The sequence below is a fragment of the Lissotriton vulgaris genome, chromosome 7 (genome assembly GCF_964263255.1).
Source record: "Lissotriton vulgaris chromosome 7, aLisVul1.2, whole genome shotgun sequence".
Taxonomy (NCBI): Eukaryota; Metazoa; Chordata; class Amphibia; order Caudata; family Salamandridae; genus Lissotriton; species Lissotriton vulgaris.
The window spans coordinates 1,713,940,727-1,713,957,758 of record NC_141695.1 but is presented as its reverse complement, the minus strand read 5'-3'; the positions used below and the strand labels follow the sequence as shown (position 1 = coordinate 1,713,957,758).

The 17,032-nt window shown below is 47.4% G+C and overlaps 1 pseudogene; it reads left to right on the top strand.

Moving 5' to 3' along the window:
- The first annotated feature begins 3,923 nt into the window (after positions 1-3,923).
- Positions 3,924-17,032, top strand: part of LOC147706376 (small ribosomal subunit protein mS40 pseudogene) — a 40,923-nt pseudogene continuing 27,814 nt past the window's right edge.

Here is a 17,032-nt window from a genome sequence, read left to right as displayed (position 1 = left end):
CCAGCGGCATGAAACCAGATCCCGACAAGGTGGCTGTGCTCAACAATACCAAAAGCCCTGAGGACGTGAACGATCTACGCTCCTTCCTTGGGATGGCGAGCTACTGTGCTCGCTACATCCGCGACTACGCCACGATAAGTCATCCTCTGAGGCTCCTCACGAAATCCAACCAGCCCTTTGAGTGGACCTCAGACTGCGAGCGTGCCTTCAGAGACATCAAACGGGCGGTTGAGTCGTCTGACTGTTTGTCCTACTTCAACCCCAAACGCAAAACGGAGATCACCGTAGACGCCAGTCCCGTAGGCCTGGGTGCGATCCTGGCCCAATATGACGACGACTCGGACCAACGGAGGATCATCGCCTACGCCAGCCGCAGCCTCACAGACCCGGAAAGGAAGTACTCTCAGCCTGAGAAGGAGAGCCTGGCGGTCGTATGGGCGTGTGAGCACTTCCACATCTTCATCTATGGGAAGCACTTCACGCTCATTACTGACCATCAGGCACTCGTGACGATATACGGCAACCCGAAGAGCAAGATGCCTCCCAGGATTGAGCGATGGGGCCTCCGGCTGCAGGAATACACCTTTACAATCATTCACAAACCGGGGAAGGGTGACAACCCTGCTGACTACATGTCTCGCCACCCCCGAGACTCTCCAGCACCGACTTCATCCATAGCAGAGGAATACATCCACTTCGTCTCAAACCATGCTCGCCCCCCAGCCATACCAATGGACACCATCCGCGAAGCAACCAACAAAGACGCCGTTCTGCAGATCGTGATGAAGCGAATACTGTCCAACAGGTGGAGGCATCATCCGCAAGATGATGAGGAAAACCCCGATGTCAGAAGTGAACTCCAAGCATTCCGACACGTCGCTGACGAACTTTCAATTACTGAAGATGGCCTTCTTCTAAGAGACCACCGGATAGTCATCCCGGCCACCCTCAGACAAGGCGTAGTTGATCTAGCGCATGAAGGTCATCGTGGGGTCGTCTCCACCAAGAGGGCGCTCCGAGAGCGTGTCTGGTTCCCCGCTCTAGACCAAATAGTCGAAGCCACTTTGAAGGACTGTCATCCCTGTCAGCTAACTGGTCCCAGCACGCCGCCGGCACCGCTCCAAATGACCCCGCTACCTGACGGCGTATGGCAAGAAGTTGCAATGGATTTCTACGGGCCCCTGCAGTCAGGGAAATATGTGATCGCCATTGTAGACGAATATTCCCGGTTTCCAGTGGCTCAATTCATCCCGTCCACCAATGCCACCTGTACCCTCAAAGTACTTGAGGAAGTCTTCGCAACCTGGGGTGTTCCCAGAATCATCAAAACGGACAATGGGCCCCCATTCAACGGGCACGAATTCAGTGACTTTGCGAAACAGATGGACTTCCAACACCGCAAGGTCACCCCGCTCTGGCCACAAGCCAATGGAACTGTTGAACGTTTCATGTCCACCATCAAGAAAACCTTCCAACAGGCCACTGCCGAGAAAAAGGACCTGCAAGCAGCATTGAATGAAGTCCTCTGTGCATACCGAACCACTCCTCACTCCACGACGGGTGTCTGCCCTGCCACTCTCATGCTCGGGAGGACACCCAGAACTCGGATCCCAACCTGGGAAGGCGCACTGAGGAAGCCCCTCTCAGACCATCAGATCAAAGACATGGCTGCAACAGATCGATATCACAAGGAGAAGATGAAGGAACATGCTGATCTCAAACGGAGGGCCCGATCCCCTTCCCTCAAGGAGGGCGACAGAGTCCTTGTTAAACAGGAACAGCGCCAGAAAACTGACTGTCGTTTCAAAAATGAACCTCTTACAGTTGTGCAGCAGAAAGGCACAATGGTGACCGCGGAGTCAGAGAACAGGCGGGTCACTCGGAACGCATCCCACTTTAAGAAGTGCCCTCCTGAGAAGCGTGACTGCACGCCCCCTGCCTCCGTGCCGGAGAACTCTAACCACCCAGAAACAGGCACGCCTGACTCGGCACCCTGCATGGAACCAGAACCCGTGGTCGAGACCGCTGTGTCCACCCCGGGTCGCCCACGACGCCAGGTACAGCCTCCAAAGAGACTGATTGCTGAAATGGACTAATTTCACTTTGCTATTTTGTTAAGAAGGGGGGAGATGTTATAGTGTTGACGGTCTAGTAGTTGGGGTGGGCGGAGCTAGGTGGGCTGAGGGGAAGAGGTGGGGTCAGGAACAGGAAAGAGCAGTTAGAGTAGGGACGGGGACCAAGTAAGAAGCATCAATAAAGAGCTCATAACTAGAAGTCAGTGTCCACGTGTATGTGTGGGTTGGGACACGACACTTAGCAGGGTGTCAGCTTCCCGGTCGATTATGTGAACTGTTGCCATGATCTCTGACTCATCCGCCCTGATGGGTATCACGATTTTCCCCTTGAGTGGTAGAGGAGTGTCTGCCCCGTAGGCAAAGATTCTTGTTTTGGATTTGAGGACCTCAGGCCGTGGACGTAGCTTGTTGAATTGTTGCAGTCCCATGACATTAACAGTGGCGCCCGTATCAATGATGGGCTTTACTTCGTTTTGCCCCATTTTTACCACACATGTTGGTTGTGGCCGTCGTCTTTGCTTAAGTTCTCGGGCGAAGGAGATGACGTATGCCTCCTCATCTTCCGAGTCCGAATCATCGTAGACCGTGGGTAGGTGTCTTTCCGTTTTCTGCGGGGGTGGGTCAGTCAGTGATAATTGGCGGACAGCTTTGGTGGGTGTCCACGCCTTCCTGGTGTTTTTGGGCTGGTTTTTCCTGCGGCAAACCGATGCGAAATGGTTTGGGATCCCACATTTCGCACACGTCTGTCCCTGGGCCGGGCAGTCCTTGGCTGCATGTGGTTCATGGCCACAATACCCACACCGGGCTTGAGGTGAGTTTCTCTGGTATCCTTTCTGTGCCTGCCCACGTGGTCGGGGTCGCACGGCGTCTGCGCGTTCCACTTTGATGGTTTCCGTTTTGACGGGTGCTTTGTGTAAAGCTTGTTCCATGGCCGTCGCTCTAACGTCTGAGAGCTCGTGGTTTCTGGCCAGGATAAGGATGTCTTCCAGAGAGATCCCTGGTTTGCGTAGGATGTGTCCTCTTAGCGTTTTATCCCGACATCCCTGAATAAGTTGTCTCCTTATGGCCCTCGGCTGGTCTTCGTCGGTGGAACTGGCTAGTTCCCTGACACGGGTGTGGAACTGGTCCATCGATTCTCCATCGCGTTGGCGTGCTTGCCCCAATTTGAACACCTCAAAATGCACGTTTAATTGGGGATCAAAGTGGCCGTTGAGGGCGTCCACGGCGGCCGTGTAGCTGCCGGCCGCTCCCGTGTTAGGAAGGTGTTTGAACAGTCGAAAGATCTCATCCCCCGCATAATGGAGTAATAACGACCTTTTCACAGCTTCATCCGTCTCCCTCGTGACCACGAAGTAGTTCTCCAATCTTTCTAGCCAGATTTTCCAGCGTGGTGAGGCCGTGGACGGGTCTATGGCTTCGCTGAAAGGCGGTAGCACCCCGGCTGCCGCGTGTTGGAACGGGATGTTAATGACAGGCGCTGGTGCATCACCGTCCCCCATGGCGTTATTCCTCTACAGGTGGGGATGTAGGGTGTCTATTACAGATTGTCCCCTCCCAGTCAGCGGTGGCGCGTGTACCTTGATGTCTGAAGTTCACCTTCCTTCCTTCTGTTGTAGCGCCCCCGTGGCAGTATTGCGACGTCACCCACGTGCACTTCGTGACTCTCGTCCAGCCAGATGTAGAGAGATGACTAGTGGCCCCGCCCAGACCACCTGCCAGCGCCCTCGTGTCCCAACAGTCGTTAATCCAGCAGTGGGAGGCAACTTCAGGACCCCAGCAGGCCGAAAGACGCGTTGCACGCGAGATGCGTGGTGTTTGGCAGGGTGCCGTATCTGCTGCACACGCGAGATGCGTGTAAAACGGCACCTCGTCGCAGTTGCCGGTAATGAGGTGCAGCGAGGTCGCGCTGATGCCCAGCGGTGGCGAGGAGGACCCCCACGGAGTGGCAGAGGGGAGTATCGTCAGGCCCCAGCAGGGGTTTAATGGAATGGAGCGCGCCGGCTCCGACGAAGGCAAGGCAGCACCCAGGACATGTGCGGTAGGCACCGCGTATGCGAGCAGGCAGCTCCGCCGGGTCCCAGGTGCGCGGGCGAGGGTTGGGCCCCCTCCGCTCGTCGCCAATGTGGTGGTGGCGTGTAGCTAGCTGGACACAGGCCTGGCTATGGCCTAGTCGCGTGCGCAGGGGCAGGACGCGCAGTGGACAGCGACTCAGACTCACACGCCAGTCCAGTCGGAAGTGACGTGTCCGTGCACACGCCTCCCTTTTATTTAGCCCCGCAGGCCACGCCTGGCCTGCGGATGAGGGGATGCATGTACGTGCATCAACTAGACTGTAGACAGCACTACAGGGGTGAGGTTAGGGAAAGAAGCCGAATAGAAGTGTTTTTTGTGACATGTGTAGAGAGACAGGGTGTTGCAGGGACAAAGGGACAAACGTTCACAGCTACAGGGGAAGTGTTTTAAATGGGCCTGCACATATAAATATTCTTCTCTTCGGTAGGTAATGGAACGTTATTTTACAGTTTTGTAGCAGTGTAGTTCGCCACTCAGCCGGTTCTTTGATTCCCTGTGAACAAATTGTGAGCACACCACAGACTCCATGCGAGGGGGACCCGAGGCGGGCTGTAGACATTTGGTGAGTGTAAAGTGTCCCTGGGTGTATGGGCGCCCTTCCATAACAGGCCACAGGCGCAGGAGCATGGACAGACACTGGACACCGTGTACGGTTGCGTGCAGTTGACCACGAGCCTTGGTTGCACCTTTATTACCTCCGGACCGAGCACAGGCAGTAAAATGCATCAAAGTGTTCTAGTGGCGGACGACTCACTACAGTGAGAGTGTCAAGGCCAGCGAGGGATGTCTCGAGGACTGCGTCCAGCATGTCCGGGGTGGGTGAGAACGTCCCCTGTGGCTAGTGTCAAGTGCTCATGTCTGAGAGATGTACTGGATTCTAAAGAGGGGGGAAAGGACCGGTGCACAATCAGCTGGGTGACTATGTCATGCCTTATTTATCTAAACTTCACAAGCAGTGCGATATGCAAAACTGAAGAATTTTAAACAAGCACCTTAGCAACCATTCCCAGCATCCCCTTCACAGCATCCCCTTCACAGCACCCTCTTCACAGCACCCCAACGCACCCTTCGCAGCGTCCCCTTCAACACCCCCTTCACACATCCTCTTCACAGCACCCCTTCACAGCATCCTCTTCACAGCATCCCCTTCACAGCACCCCTTCACAGCACCCCCTTCACAGCACCCCCTTCACAGCACCCCCTTCACAGCACAACCTTCACAGCACAACCTTAGTTGTGTTTAAAGCAGTAGAAAGTTCTGTGTATATTGACCAGTTTTGGGCAACAAACAAAGTGTCAAGCTAACTCTGGTGAATAATTTACCTGCTGGAGAGAGATGGGAGTTTCGTCTAGTGACAGTTTTCACTTGTGTAAGGTAGCCCAGAGGGTTAATATCGTAGCTGCCTCGTATTCGCATTGCTGTTGTGACTTTCCATGATTGCAGTGACTTATGAGTGACATTCCACAGGAAACGTAACTCTTCAAAAACACTTTATAATGTGTTAAAATAATGAGTTGTATATTCATTGTGCTTTAAGTCATAAGCTTGGACATTTACCTCACTGCCAGCCAAACATCTGGTTCTTTACTGTCTGGTTATATTCATCTGCAGTGACAGAATTAATCTATAAGATTTCATAATGCAAACAAGTGCATTTCCTACTGATTACTTTAACTTTGATTTATCTTTAGACATACAGTGTGCCTTTATTTTGAATGCTGTTACTTGAAGGTGAAGACAATCAAAACTAGTGACTGAATAAACCTATTTTGTCCTCCAACCCTCTTCCCATTCGTCCGGCCTGGTACTGCCCCAGTTGCAGCACTCAAGTTAGTCTAGTGATCAGGTGCACTGGACTCATCTGTAGTATCCTGAAGGTGCTGCCGGGCCAAGCCTGCAGAGTGTGTGGTGAAACCCAGTGTGATAGACTGGTCTGCAGACATTGCTGAGGTTACCTACAGGCCCAAGGCCTGCCAGGCAAGGCTACTCTTTGACCTTCTTAGTCACTGTCTCTTGCTGTTACACTAGGTGATCCTAAGTACTAGTTAGCAGTGCCAGCTTTAAACTGCGCCCGCCACCGCCCACTGGACGGTCTACATGGACCCCTTCGTGATCAAGGCCAGGTGCTGGTGATGGTTAAGTTGCTTGCTATCTTTAGGCAGACTGTCCATAGGGCAGAGTAGGGGCTGTTCACAGCAGAAAAATCCCCCACACTGTTCCAGTGACAGCTGCCTGCCAGCAGCACAATCATAGAGAGCACGCTGTAAGAGTCTCACAATGCTGTTTGCTTGGTGAGCATGGTAACAGGAAAACATACCAAAATTCAGCCACTGGCTTGGATTATCTTTGCAGGCTTTCTGTTGATGGTACAGAAGTGCCGGATCCTGGCTGTGTTTATGCTCTGCAGTGACACCAGATGACCAGGTAGAGGGCCGGGCCTGGTGCAAATGTATTTAAGCTGCAGGGCAGAAGTATATGTGTGTTTTTAGAGAAGTTTTGACACCATAGGTCCCAACGCTACTCCCTAACAGCCAAAGCGTTGCGGCGCTGGACAACCAGTAGCGCAGCAGGTGCTGGCAGTGGCTGCTTTTATCATAATATGAAGCAATGTGTTGTGATTCTTCCAGGAGCTATAGTATGCGTGACTAACACATTTTAGTACGGTGATGCGGACATCAGTACTAAAATGCCTTAGTCCAACCCCTGATGCGTGGTACTTTGCAAGACTAATACGCTGCTGCAAAGGACCTGTGCCATGAATATCAAAGAATAATATTTTAGGGACACAGCTCAGTGGGTTACTGCTTTTGTCACAGAGATTCTGTTGTTACTGTGTAGTTCATATGTTACATTCGTAATCTAGAACAGTGAGCTATGAACTGGTATCTAAGAGCTGCATGGTACTTGTTCGAAAGTTATGTGTTTTTTCCAAGTCTTTCTATTTCGATGTTGCTAAGAAAGGTTTGTTTGGGTAGAAATACATTTTTTATTAAAGTCGATCCTAAACACTGTGTTATGTTCGGAGTCTGTCCTTCTCCAGACCAAGCACTCTTAACAAGTGCCTACCAGCATGGGTGGCATATGAATCTTACACCTTTTGGTCTTCTTTGCCTTATGTAACATTTTCTATGCACTAATTCACAAACGTATGATTCATTGTGTCTGGATGTGTGATTTTGAAAATGTGGAAAGGTTTTGCTTTAGGAGCAGGGATTAATGGAGTCCTTTTTAAATGCAGACGGTAACATCTGCAGTTGTAAAGCAAGCATTCAAGCCTTTGGGCATTCTGGCATTAGATAATATGTTTGTTACTGATGAGCTATGTTTCACACAAGATTCCCTATTAGGCACACTATGTCATACCGCCTTCAATTCTAATCTGCTTTCGAGGCACCATGTTTGTTGAGACTAAGTGTGGTGGGGCAGCATATGCAAAGAAGGTGGGACTGTGTCTGACAAATAGTAGGGTGTTGAAAATGCACTGGAGAAAGTTAATTATCGTGCATTTCCAATGAATGCATGATGATACATAAAGCACAATAATGTATGAGATTCCATACATACTAGATGGTACCTCTGCTGTGAGAGAACTCATGTAGAGGCGTGCACGATATGCTGTACACAACAAAAACACACATGACTCCCCTATGATGTCCCATTTTTTTCCTATCTTCCTTGTCTCAGTGTAGAATAGTTAGGGATGTCTCTCAGCCTTGCCTTCATCATTATCCCATATATACTAGATGTTACCTCTACCTTGACACTCTTACTTAGAGGCATACTCCCATTCTGTGTGAACCTTCTTTCTCCAAGGGCAGCAGCAGGAAGGAGTGTCTCAAAACTTAGCCAGTAGCATTTTTTCATACACACTAAATGGTACCCTTGTTTTGAGCGATCTCATGTAGAACATGCTCCATAAGTAGCATGCACACACACTACTCCCTAGTGCTGACCCCAGTCTGTTCGCTCTATCGTTCGCCCAGTACAGTATCAGACAGTGGTGTCTCTGAGCTTAGCTAGTAGTATTCTTCCACATATACATAATGATAGAGATCTCATGTAAAACATTCACCATAAGCAGTATGCAACTCCCCAGAGCTTCCCCAATTCTGTTTCCGTGTGAACAGGACATGGAGAACCCTATATGCCAACGAAAAGCATGGTAATTGTATTACGTTCCATCAATAGTCCTGTGGGACTTATTTATGTTCTACTTCAATCTTATTTCAAAACAAATGTGTGTATACTCAATTCTATTAGTCAGAAGAAAGGTACAGGATGCCTTCTTATTTGAATAGGAGTTAATTTGTTGTCTAGTAACGAAATAGCTCATAAATCGAAAAATAGAACATACTCATGTAATGAAGATGAACTGTAAACATCTGCGTCGTTGACACAGTGTTCTGTGCTGTACACAGGAACTGCATTGCTGACATGGATTATCTTTAGGTTTTTTTTATGGCCATTATTGAGAAAGGTGTATATATTTTTGTTCACACTTTGAGCATTATTGAGATATTGATCCATGCTTTTGCCTTGAAATTTAAGGAGCTCGTTAGAGTGCCCATTAGTGATCCATTACAAAGTCAGTTTTAGTAGCTGCTCTGCCTAAAGCCATGAGTGGCTGATAGGTTTAAAGGCGTTGCACAGCCTGCGATTTCACTGATCAATGTTGATATGAGAGCCCGACGGTGCGTATGATGAAGAACTATTAGCGGCGGTACTACGTGTCTGTTGGACCGCTTGCAAGGGCTCGCCGTCCTTTTTCCCCAGAACCCCTCCATCCCAGGGGCGGCATTCTGAAGGATAGCCCCGGGCGCCACAAGCTCTAGCTACGCCCCTGCCCGGGAATGCCACGGGCATGCACACTCACTTTGTGCACACCCAAGGGCATAAAGGTTTTTACAGAAGGAGCCATAGAAACTTGTGTGGCCCCTTCTGTAATACTGATAGCGCTAGCGCACATATAGCACCAACACTATCATAAGAGGGGGTTTCCTCATTTGCATGGGGGCGCGATCCCATATAAATAGGTCCTTCTATAGGGGTGTCCAATGTGTACAGAAAGGGAAGGGTTAGGCCTGGCCAGTGTGGACACTGGCCAGGGTAGCAAGGCACCGCGGTGGCAGGCCTGAGACACAATTTGAGGGCTAATCATGTGGGTGGCACAATCAGTGCTGCAGGCCCACGAGTAGCATTTGAATCACCTGCCCTGGCACACTCAGTGCACTTCACTAGGGACTTCCTGGTAATACAAATATGCCAATCATGGATAACCAATCACAATTACAATTTACTCAGGGAGCACTTGCACTTTGACACTGATCAGCAGTGGCAAAGTGCCCAAAGCATCTAAACCAGCAAAAACGAAATACACCACAGCGTCAAAGATACAGGAGGTAGAGGCAAAAAGTCAAGGGAAACCATGCCAAAGATGCCAGGTCTAACATGTTTTAAATGTACTCTCAAAATTTTAAGAATATTCTGATATTACATAAAAAAACTTTCCCAACATACAAAAATGTAGTTCAACCTGGTGATAAGATCTTAGTGAGCCCCTCATTCCTAGCAACATGCAAATACTTAAACAAACTGTGTGGCATCTGCACATTTTTGGCACTCACTGCAAAACCCACTGCCTCAAAGTGGGACAAATAAAAAAACATAAGTGAATAAAAAGACATCTGACTGCTTCGACCAGGGTCCTCCAAAGTCGGTCCTGGAGGGCCAGATCCATGCCAGATTTTTAAGATAACGACATGTATCTAAATGGGGATATGCTAAAAATCTGGCATGGATCCGGCCCTCAAGTACCGACTTTGGAGAACCATGGCTTAGACATTGGAACTAAGAGGTAGCATGGTGGAGTGTTTTCTGAAAACGTGTCAGCCTCATAAGCTGAATGTTTTGGGGAATTTCCAAATCTATTATGAAAGATTACATTTTCAGTCGATTTTTTGCCTCCGCCTTGAAGCCGCCCTCTCAGCTGAGAGTGGGAAAATCCACAGTGGTTTCAGTAGCAGCTTGTCTTTTGCAGCGTTGAAATAATCCATCCAGGGATAAAAGGTTGCTAAACGTATTGATTAAGCAGATGCAGCCTTAAGAGACATGTCCCTGGCATTCCTCACCCTGTGGCAATTAACTAAGAACTGATCCATCAGGTTTACTGATGGCTGCTGTAAGGTAAATTCAAGTCTGATGTGTTATTGGCTTACAGAATTAGGAAGGTGGAAAATACATGTAATTAAATTGAATTGGGTTCTATTAAACCACAATGCCAGTTTCTGTGGAAATGCCAACTGGCCATAGTCAATAGAAGAGAGGAATCTTGCTCGTAAAACAGTTAATAAAGGTGCTAGTGAAGGAGATTCTAAATTATTGTAAAGTAATGTCATAGACTATTGAAGCAACTTTACATTTGAAATGTGCCAGATGTTCATTTGGAGATCCTTTGTCATCAGACCAGACACCCGATAGCAATACTCTCTTTGTCGGTCTATTTAATTTCCAAATGTGCCACCTACTCAGCTTACAATGCTTATTGCTGAGGTTGAAGAGTCAAAGAGGCAAGCTTAGGGGGAGCGGGACCTTGGGCCTTATTAGGGACAGGAAAATCTACTGTGCATACATTACAAAGGAGGGATGCCATCACACAGCCATTCATGAAACCTCTATTGCTTTTAATTTAGATGGAAATGTGGCCATTGCATGCAAGTTTAACTTGAAATCAGGTGTTCCAGTAAAGTGACTGAATGGCTCTCAATAGTGGGGGCAGGGTTCCCCATCTTTATAGTCAAAGAATTGAGCGGTACACTCCATCCAAGGCTATTCTATAATCTAATAAACAGGTAAGCAGACTGCAGCCTTTTAAAATGTAAAAAATAAATAAATTGATACTTGTATAGCGCACTACTCACCCGCAAGGGTCTCAAGGCGCTTGTATGAATACCACTGTGGAACCCATCCTGGCTTTCCCTGTGAGACGTCCTCTCCTGGGCACCCCAAGGTGGAGGCCAGGCACCCTTAGCATTGTGGGGGCCGTTGTGGAGATTAAGCAAGCTATTGCCCAGAGTTGCAGAGTGGGACTCCATGATTGGAATAGGCACTGAGGAGAGAATTATCAGGTCCGTGGAATTTTTGAGCCCAAGACCCGCCGAGGCGGGGAATTGAACCCTGGTCCCGGGCTAGACCTCTGCATCAGGGTCTACCGCTCTAATCATTGAGCCACACTTCTCTCTTTACATTTAGGGCCATATGTATCATCAACCTGATTTGCGATTTCCAAATAGCGATTTTTAAGAAATCGCTATTTGAGAATCGCAAATAGGTATGTATGTACAAAATCGCATTTTTTTGCGATTTCTTAAAATTCCTTAATTGCGATTAGCAAATTGTGAATCGCAATTAAGGAATACTTTCCCATTCATTTCTATGGGACAGGAGGCCCATGGGAATGAATGGGAAGTTATTCTCAATTTGCGATTCGCAATTTGCTAATCGCAAATTGAGAATAATTTCAAGGGTGCAGGGGTGTCCAAAGGACACCCTGTTGCACCCCTGAAATATGCATGGGTGCACATGTGGCGCACATACATGCCCTAAGGACACGTATGTGCTTCACATGGCACTTTGAAAAATGCAAAAATGTGTTTTTTCCAAGGAATTTGCAACTTACCACCAACTAGAAGTTGGTGGTAATTTGCGATTCCTTAAGGACATTTTGCAATTTTTTTGTTTCATACATTGCATTTAAGGAATCGCAAAATTTGTGATTCCTTAAATGCAATTGCAAATTAAGGAATCGCAAATTTTGCGATTCCTTGTTTTGCACCACATTTTGCTTCATACATACCATTTAGCAAATCTGCATTCGCAAAGGCCGAAATTCTGCGAATTTCGGCCTTTGCGAATGCGAATTTGCTTGATACATATGGCCCTAAGAGACTAGTGTATTACCATTGAGAGAATGAGGATGCTATCTGAAGAGTTACTAGCTCACCAGTAGTCTATTTGTGTGGGTGGCACTAAGTTATTAGATTCTGCCCAGGATTCTAATCCTTTATTAGGTTCTTGGCGTAATATTTGGCTTCTATGTCTCCCAGCCGCCTCCCCACCCATGAACTGGACGAACCACATTCCAGGGGCGTAGCTACCATTGGTGGAGCAGGTGCAGTGGCATTGGAGTCCCGAGTTTACTACGGCTGTGAAAGAGCCTGTTTTCCTTGCTTGAAAGATGGCCCATGGCATCCTTCGAATGCTACTACCACATTCCACTTTTATTATCTTGCCTTAGGGACAGGACAGACATATGTGTCAAGAGCTCATTGTTCTGGTGATTGAACCAATCAGATTGGGTGGAACATTAAAATGAAGAATGTGGGGCATCAGTCGACTGTCTTTGTAGAAGACCATAGTCTGAGCGGATGTGCCTTTGGACAAGGTTGTGACAGTCACTTTTGATTCACAACTTGATGACCTGAAAGGCTGAACATGTTCCAGTTGGTTATACAAGCATCTTGAAGCAAAACCTGACCTGAAATCCTGACAATATCATTTGAGCAGATAAACAGTATCTGAGGCAGTGCACATTATGGCTGACAGGTGTTTCTCAAGGCTAATGCTTCCCCTGTCCATACTAGTCCTCAACACTTGAAGGGTCGCATACACAGCAGTATTAAAATAAGTTAATCGGAATGACGGCTGTCTACCTAACCTGACCCTATGTAGCATGTGCTGTACAGGCTTAGCAGAAAAAAACAGAACTGCTGTTCAGTTAGTTTATCAAATAAATTACCCCAGGTACCCAATTTACCAAAAGGTATTACCCTATATGTGTATGTGGGGAAAGGCTCTGATACACAATGCCCTGACTTCTTCCAACTCTAATTAATCAAAGTTCTTCTTCACAAGAGTGTCCTTTTCTGCGGATGCTAGACCGTCACAGACCTTTTCTTTCAAGACCCACACATACCTAACTTGTGGGGAGACTACAATGTGGTACATACTACGGGGCCTGATTCTGAGGTGAAAGTCTAACTTTACGACTCGTAAATGCCCTTTGTGACTACCAAAAGTTGTAAAGTTAGACTTTTGTCTCAGTTTACCTTTGTGAATCAGGCCCTATGCACCTGAAAAATCAATCCCATGTATCAGGTAAGCAGGACAACTCAGCTTGTGTTTGCTAGAAGTACTAATGATGCATGCGCATGCCTTCCTAGGATAAAAGTTGTGCTTTGAAAACTTTTTATTGACAGCTTACACGTATAGGTGGCACATAAAATCTGTGCACTTAGAGGAGGGCAAAAAAAGCAAACTAACTAAGTATTAAAGGAGGCATCACTACAAAAAATTCTTCAAGAAACTACAAAAACAGGGAGAGAGAAGCCCTACACTAACAAAACGAAACCCAAGGTAAAGAATTACGATGGTGTCAGGTATTAAGTTCAATCAGGAAGCTCCTACTCACAAACTCGTACACGGACCCTCACACACACATCTACCTCTGTAACAAAGACTAAACTGTGCATCTCATTACAAATCATTAGACCTTGAATGTAACTCGAATATGCAGCCCTTTTCTGACCTAAAAGTCTTTCAACATTCTGCAATTCCCAGTATGTGTAGAGCCAGACATAAGCTATTTCACACTAAGAGCACTTCATCTTGCTGATAGAATGGTCAAAGAACAAGACCATTGCCCGCATCCCCAACAAAGTCACACTTACCACAAGAAGAAAGAAAACGCCTAAATAAAATGTCTTACCTGGATTTCCTTTTGTCTAAATTAATGCATTAAAGTACTCTGGTGCTTTACCAGGAGCGGCTCCTCCGTTATGGCGGCGGAGCGTCGCCCCACTGCTGGAAGGAACAGGTGAAAACATAAAATACAATGATAATTAAGCAATTATTAAAAGTGCTTTAATATAATTCTGTTTTACCTGTAGGAGCCGGTTAGAACACCGCAGCCGTCAACCGAGTCCTGGGGGTGGGACCATTAGCAGCAGGATTGGTGGGCACTGGGCACAGTTCTCAGTGCGCATGTGGGTTTGGCCAGCCGGCCCAGACGGTCAAACCGACATTATGGCCAGGCTGATACCAGGGACCACATTTTGCGCAGGGTCGGGAGAATGGCGTTCCTGGGCAGTGGCGCAGTTGGGGTGAATGCTGTGTGGAATAGCGCTTGGCTAGCCTCTCGTGGACAAATAATTAAGGATGAGGAGGACTATTCACGAGGGGAAATTAAAATATAGGCACTAACTAAGTTGCCTTACATGGCAGGACGAGGCAAGTCGCACAGGGGGTCGTAAGGTATAGCCGCAAAGAGCATTGCAGAGAAGCAGAGGAGAGCCAGTGTGGATGAGTGTTCAGCTAATGTGTTGAATTTTAAGGGACAGTAATGAATTTAAGAATTCCAATAAAGAGTTAGAATATCAGCCATCAGGCAGGGGCGGAACACAGGCCCCCGCAGGCCCCACGGTGCGGGGGGCCCCTGCCCCACGTTCCAGGGACCAGGACCCCCCAGCCCCCTCACTCTCAATAGAGGTCGGCAAGCAAGGCAGCAAGACTAAATTAAACAGTGCGCAGACGCCACCACGAAGGGTGACTCTATGAACATTAAATTACAGGGGGCGTATTAACACAGCCTCCCCCCACCTGCAGGGGCCCCCCACGCTCCAAGGGCCCCACTCACCTCACGTATCTCAAGAAGACGCTGCACACCACAGACGGGCCTCTATAAACATTAAATTACAGGGGGGCATATTAACACAATCTTCCTCCCCTCCCCCCCACCGCAGGGGGCCCCCACGCTCCAAGGGCCCCCTCACCTCACGTCTCTCAAGAAGATGGACGGAGCCTCTATAAACATTAAATTACAGGTGCAGTGTATTACCACAGCCTCTCTCCCCTCCCCCCCCCCAGCAGGGGCCCCCACTCTCCAAGGGCCCCCCTCACGTCTCTCAAGAAGACGCACAGCACACCACTGACGGGGCCTCTATAAACATTAAATTACAGGGGGGCGTATTAACACAGCCCCCCCCCCACAGGGGGCCCCCACGCTCCAAGGGCCCCCTCACTGTCTCAAGAACCAAACCGATGGGGAAGCCTTTAAATGAATTAAATAGTTGACAAAAAGGCACTGCGCAGGATGAGAACCTGCTGTGGTTGGCGACTAGAAGTGAGGTGAACTGCAAGCACATTGTAAGCACTAATAAGTGGTTTGTGGGTGAAATCAGTCGAAAAACAGTATTGATAGGGACATCCTGTTAAAGTCAGTGTCATCTCGTGACCATTTCAGATAAGCAACTCCTCGAACTGTTGGATCCGTGCATGCTTGTGTCTCTGAAGGGCGCTCAGGTATCAAGGATGTATTTCTGTGTACATGGTATGCTAGTGTAAACATGGTCTTTCACTCTGCATGCATGTTGTGGGGATTTGGACGTGCTTTACACTTGTGCCTTTTTTGCCCTCCTAATTACATACACTAGTGCTTGGTAGACACCTGCATATCCCTGCAGGATGGCTGTTGTTCAAGTCCTGCTTTTGCGAATTGTAATGTAACACTTATATAGTACTCACAACCTTTATGTGGGGCAGTGAAGCACTTGGCTTCATCTGTAGCATGCTACTTCATGCAGGGTGAACATTTCTACAAGTCCTTATTATGGTATTTCTTTCTGTCCGCTTAGGTGACTATTCTGAGATATTTAGGTAAAAAATATGTTCCAAAGCACGTATAGATTGCAAGAAGAGTTGGTGGGAAGATTTGCTGTGATGGACTTTGTTACTATGATCCGATAATGATTATCATTGCGAGATTTATTTTTTTTAAATGGCCTAGTATGTAGCTTGGTTAGACCAAGTCCTCCACTAGCCAGCAATATGTGCAGATCTCTTCATTTATTCAATGACTGCTCAGTTGGTGATGGGTGGTTTGTTGCTGTTGACCGGTACAGTTCTGGGCAACAGACATGACGTAAAGAAGGTCTGACTTATGTTATTGTAATGAGCAGTATATTAGTCTGTCTTAACTACAAAACACTGCCTGGCCGCTGAATGTTATGGTATTAATATTAGTGCGGGATAGGAAGGCTATATATGAATTGACATTACTATATAATACCCACACTAGACGGTCAGTCTTTCAAAATTTACTGGACATGTACAGCTGTGAGCTGGTTGGGCTGTTCCATATCTGTGGACTGTAGATTGTACTTGAAGGCGTGCTTAATAATCTGGGTTCAATCCCATGTTTGTGGGTTGGTAAAGTTATGTTGGAAGCAGCCATTTTTTCACCTTTCATCTGAAGTGCATATGTTGCTCAATGATTCAAATCTTGGCTGGTACGAGAACCAGAACTTGCTGGCATGTACAAAGAAAGTGTTGATTCCTGGTGTGCAGTGTCCTATTATGTTTGCATTATTTCAATTTCATTTTAGGTACTATGGTCAGTAAGTGGACAATGCAGAGAGCCTTGAAAATTGCTCTAATTGCTATAGCCAGTGGAGTGCTTGTATGACTGGAGTTGTGCATTGTGTTGGTGGAGGCAGATAAGGACTTTTTCGGCTGTGTTTTGGATTATTTGCATTTTGCACATGATGGAAGGGAAGTAGGAGTGCCACAGTAAAGTTTGTAGGCAAGATTGGAAATTAAAGGTGTAAGGATAGCTTGTAGGTAGGTTTTGTTGGTATTCAAGATATACAATAATGTGCTGCAGTGTTTTCACTGTGTTGAAGGTGCTCTTCCTGACATTGTTGACATGTGCTATCAAGAATAGTTCAGAATCAATGGTTATTCCTAAGTTTCTTACTTCTCTTGATGTCATTGGAGGAGCCCCAAGTTCCTTAGGTCACATAGTGCAGGATGATATTTTTGCCATTGTACA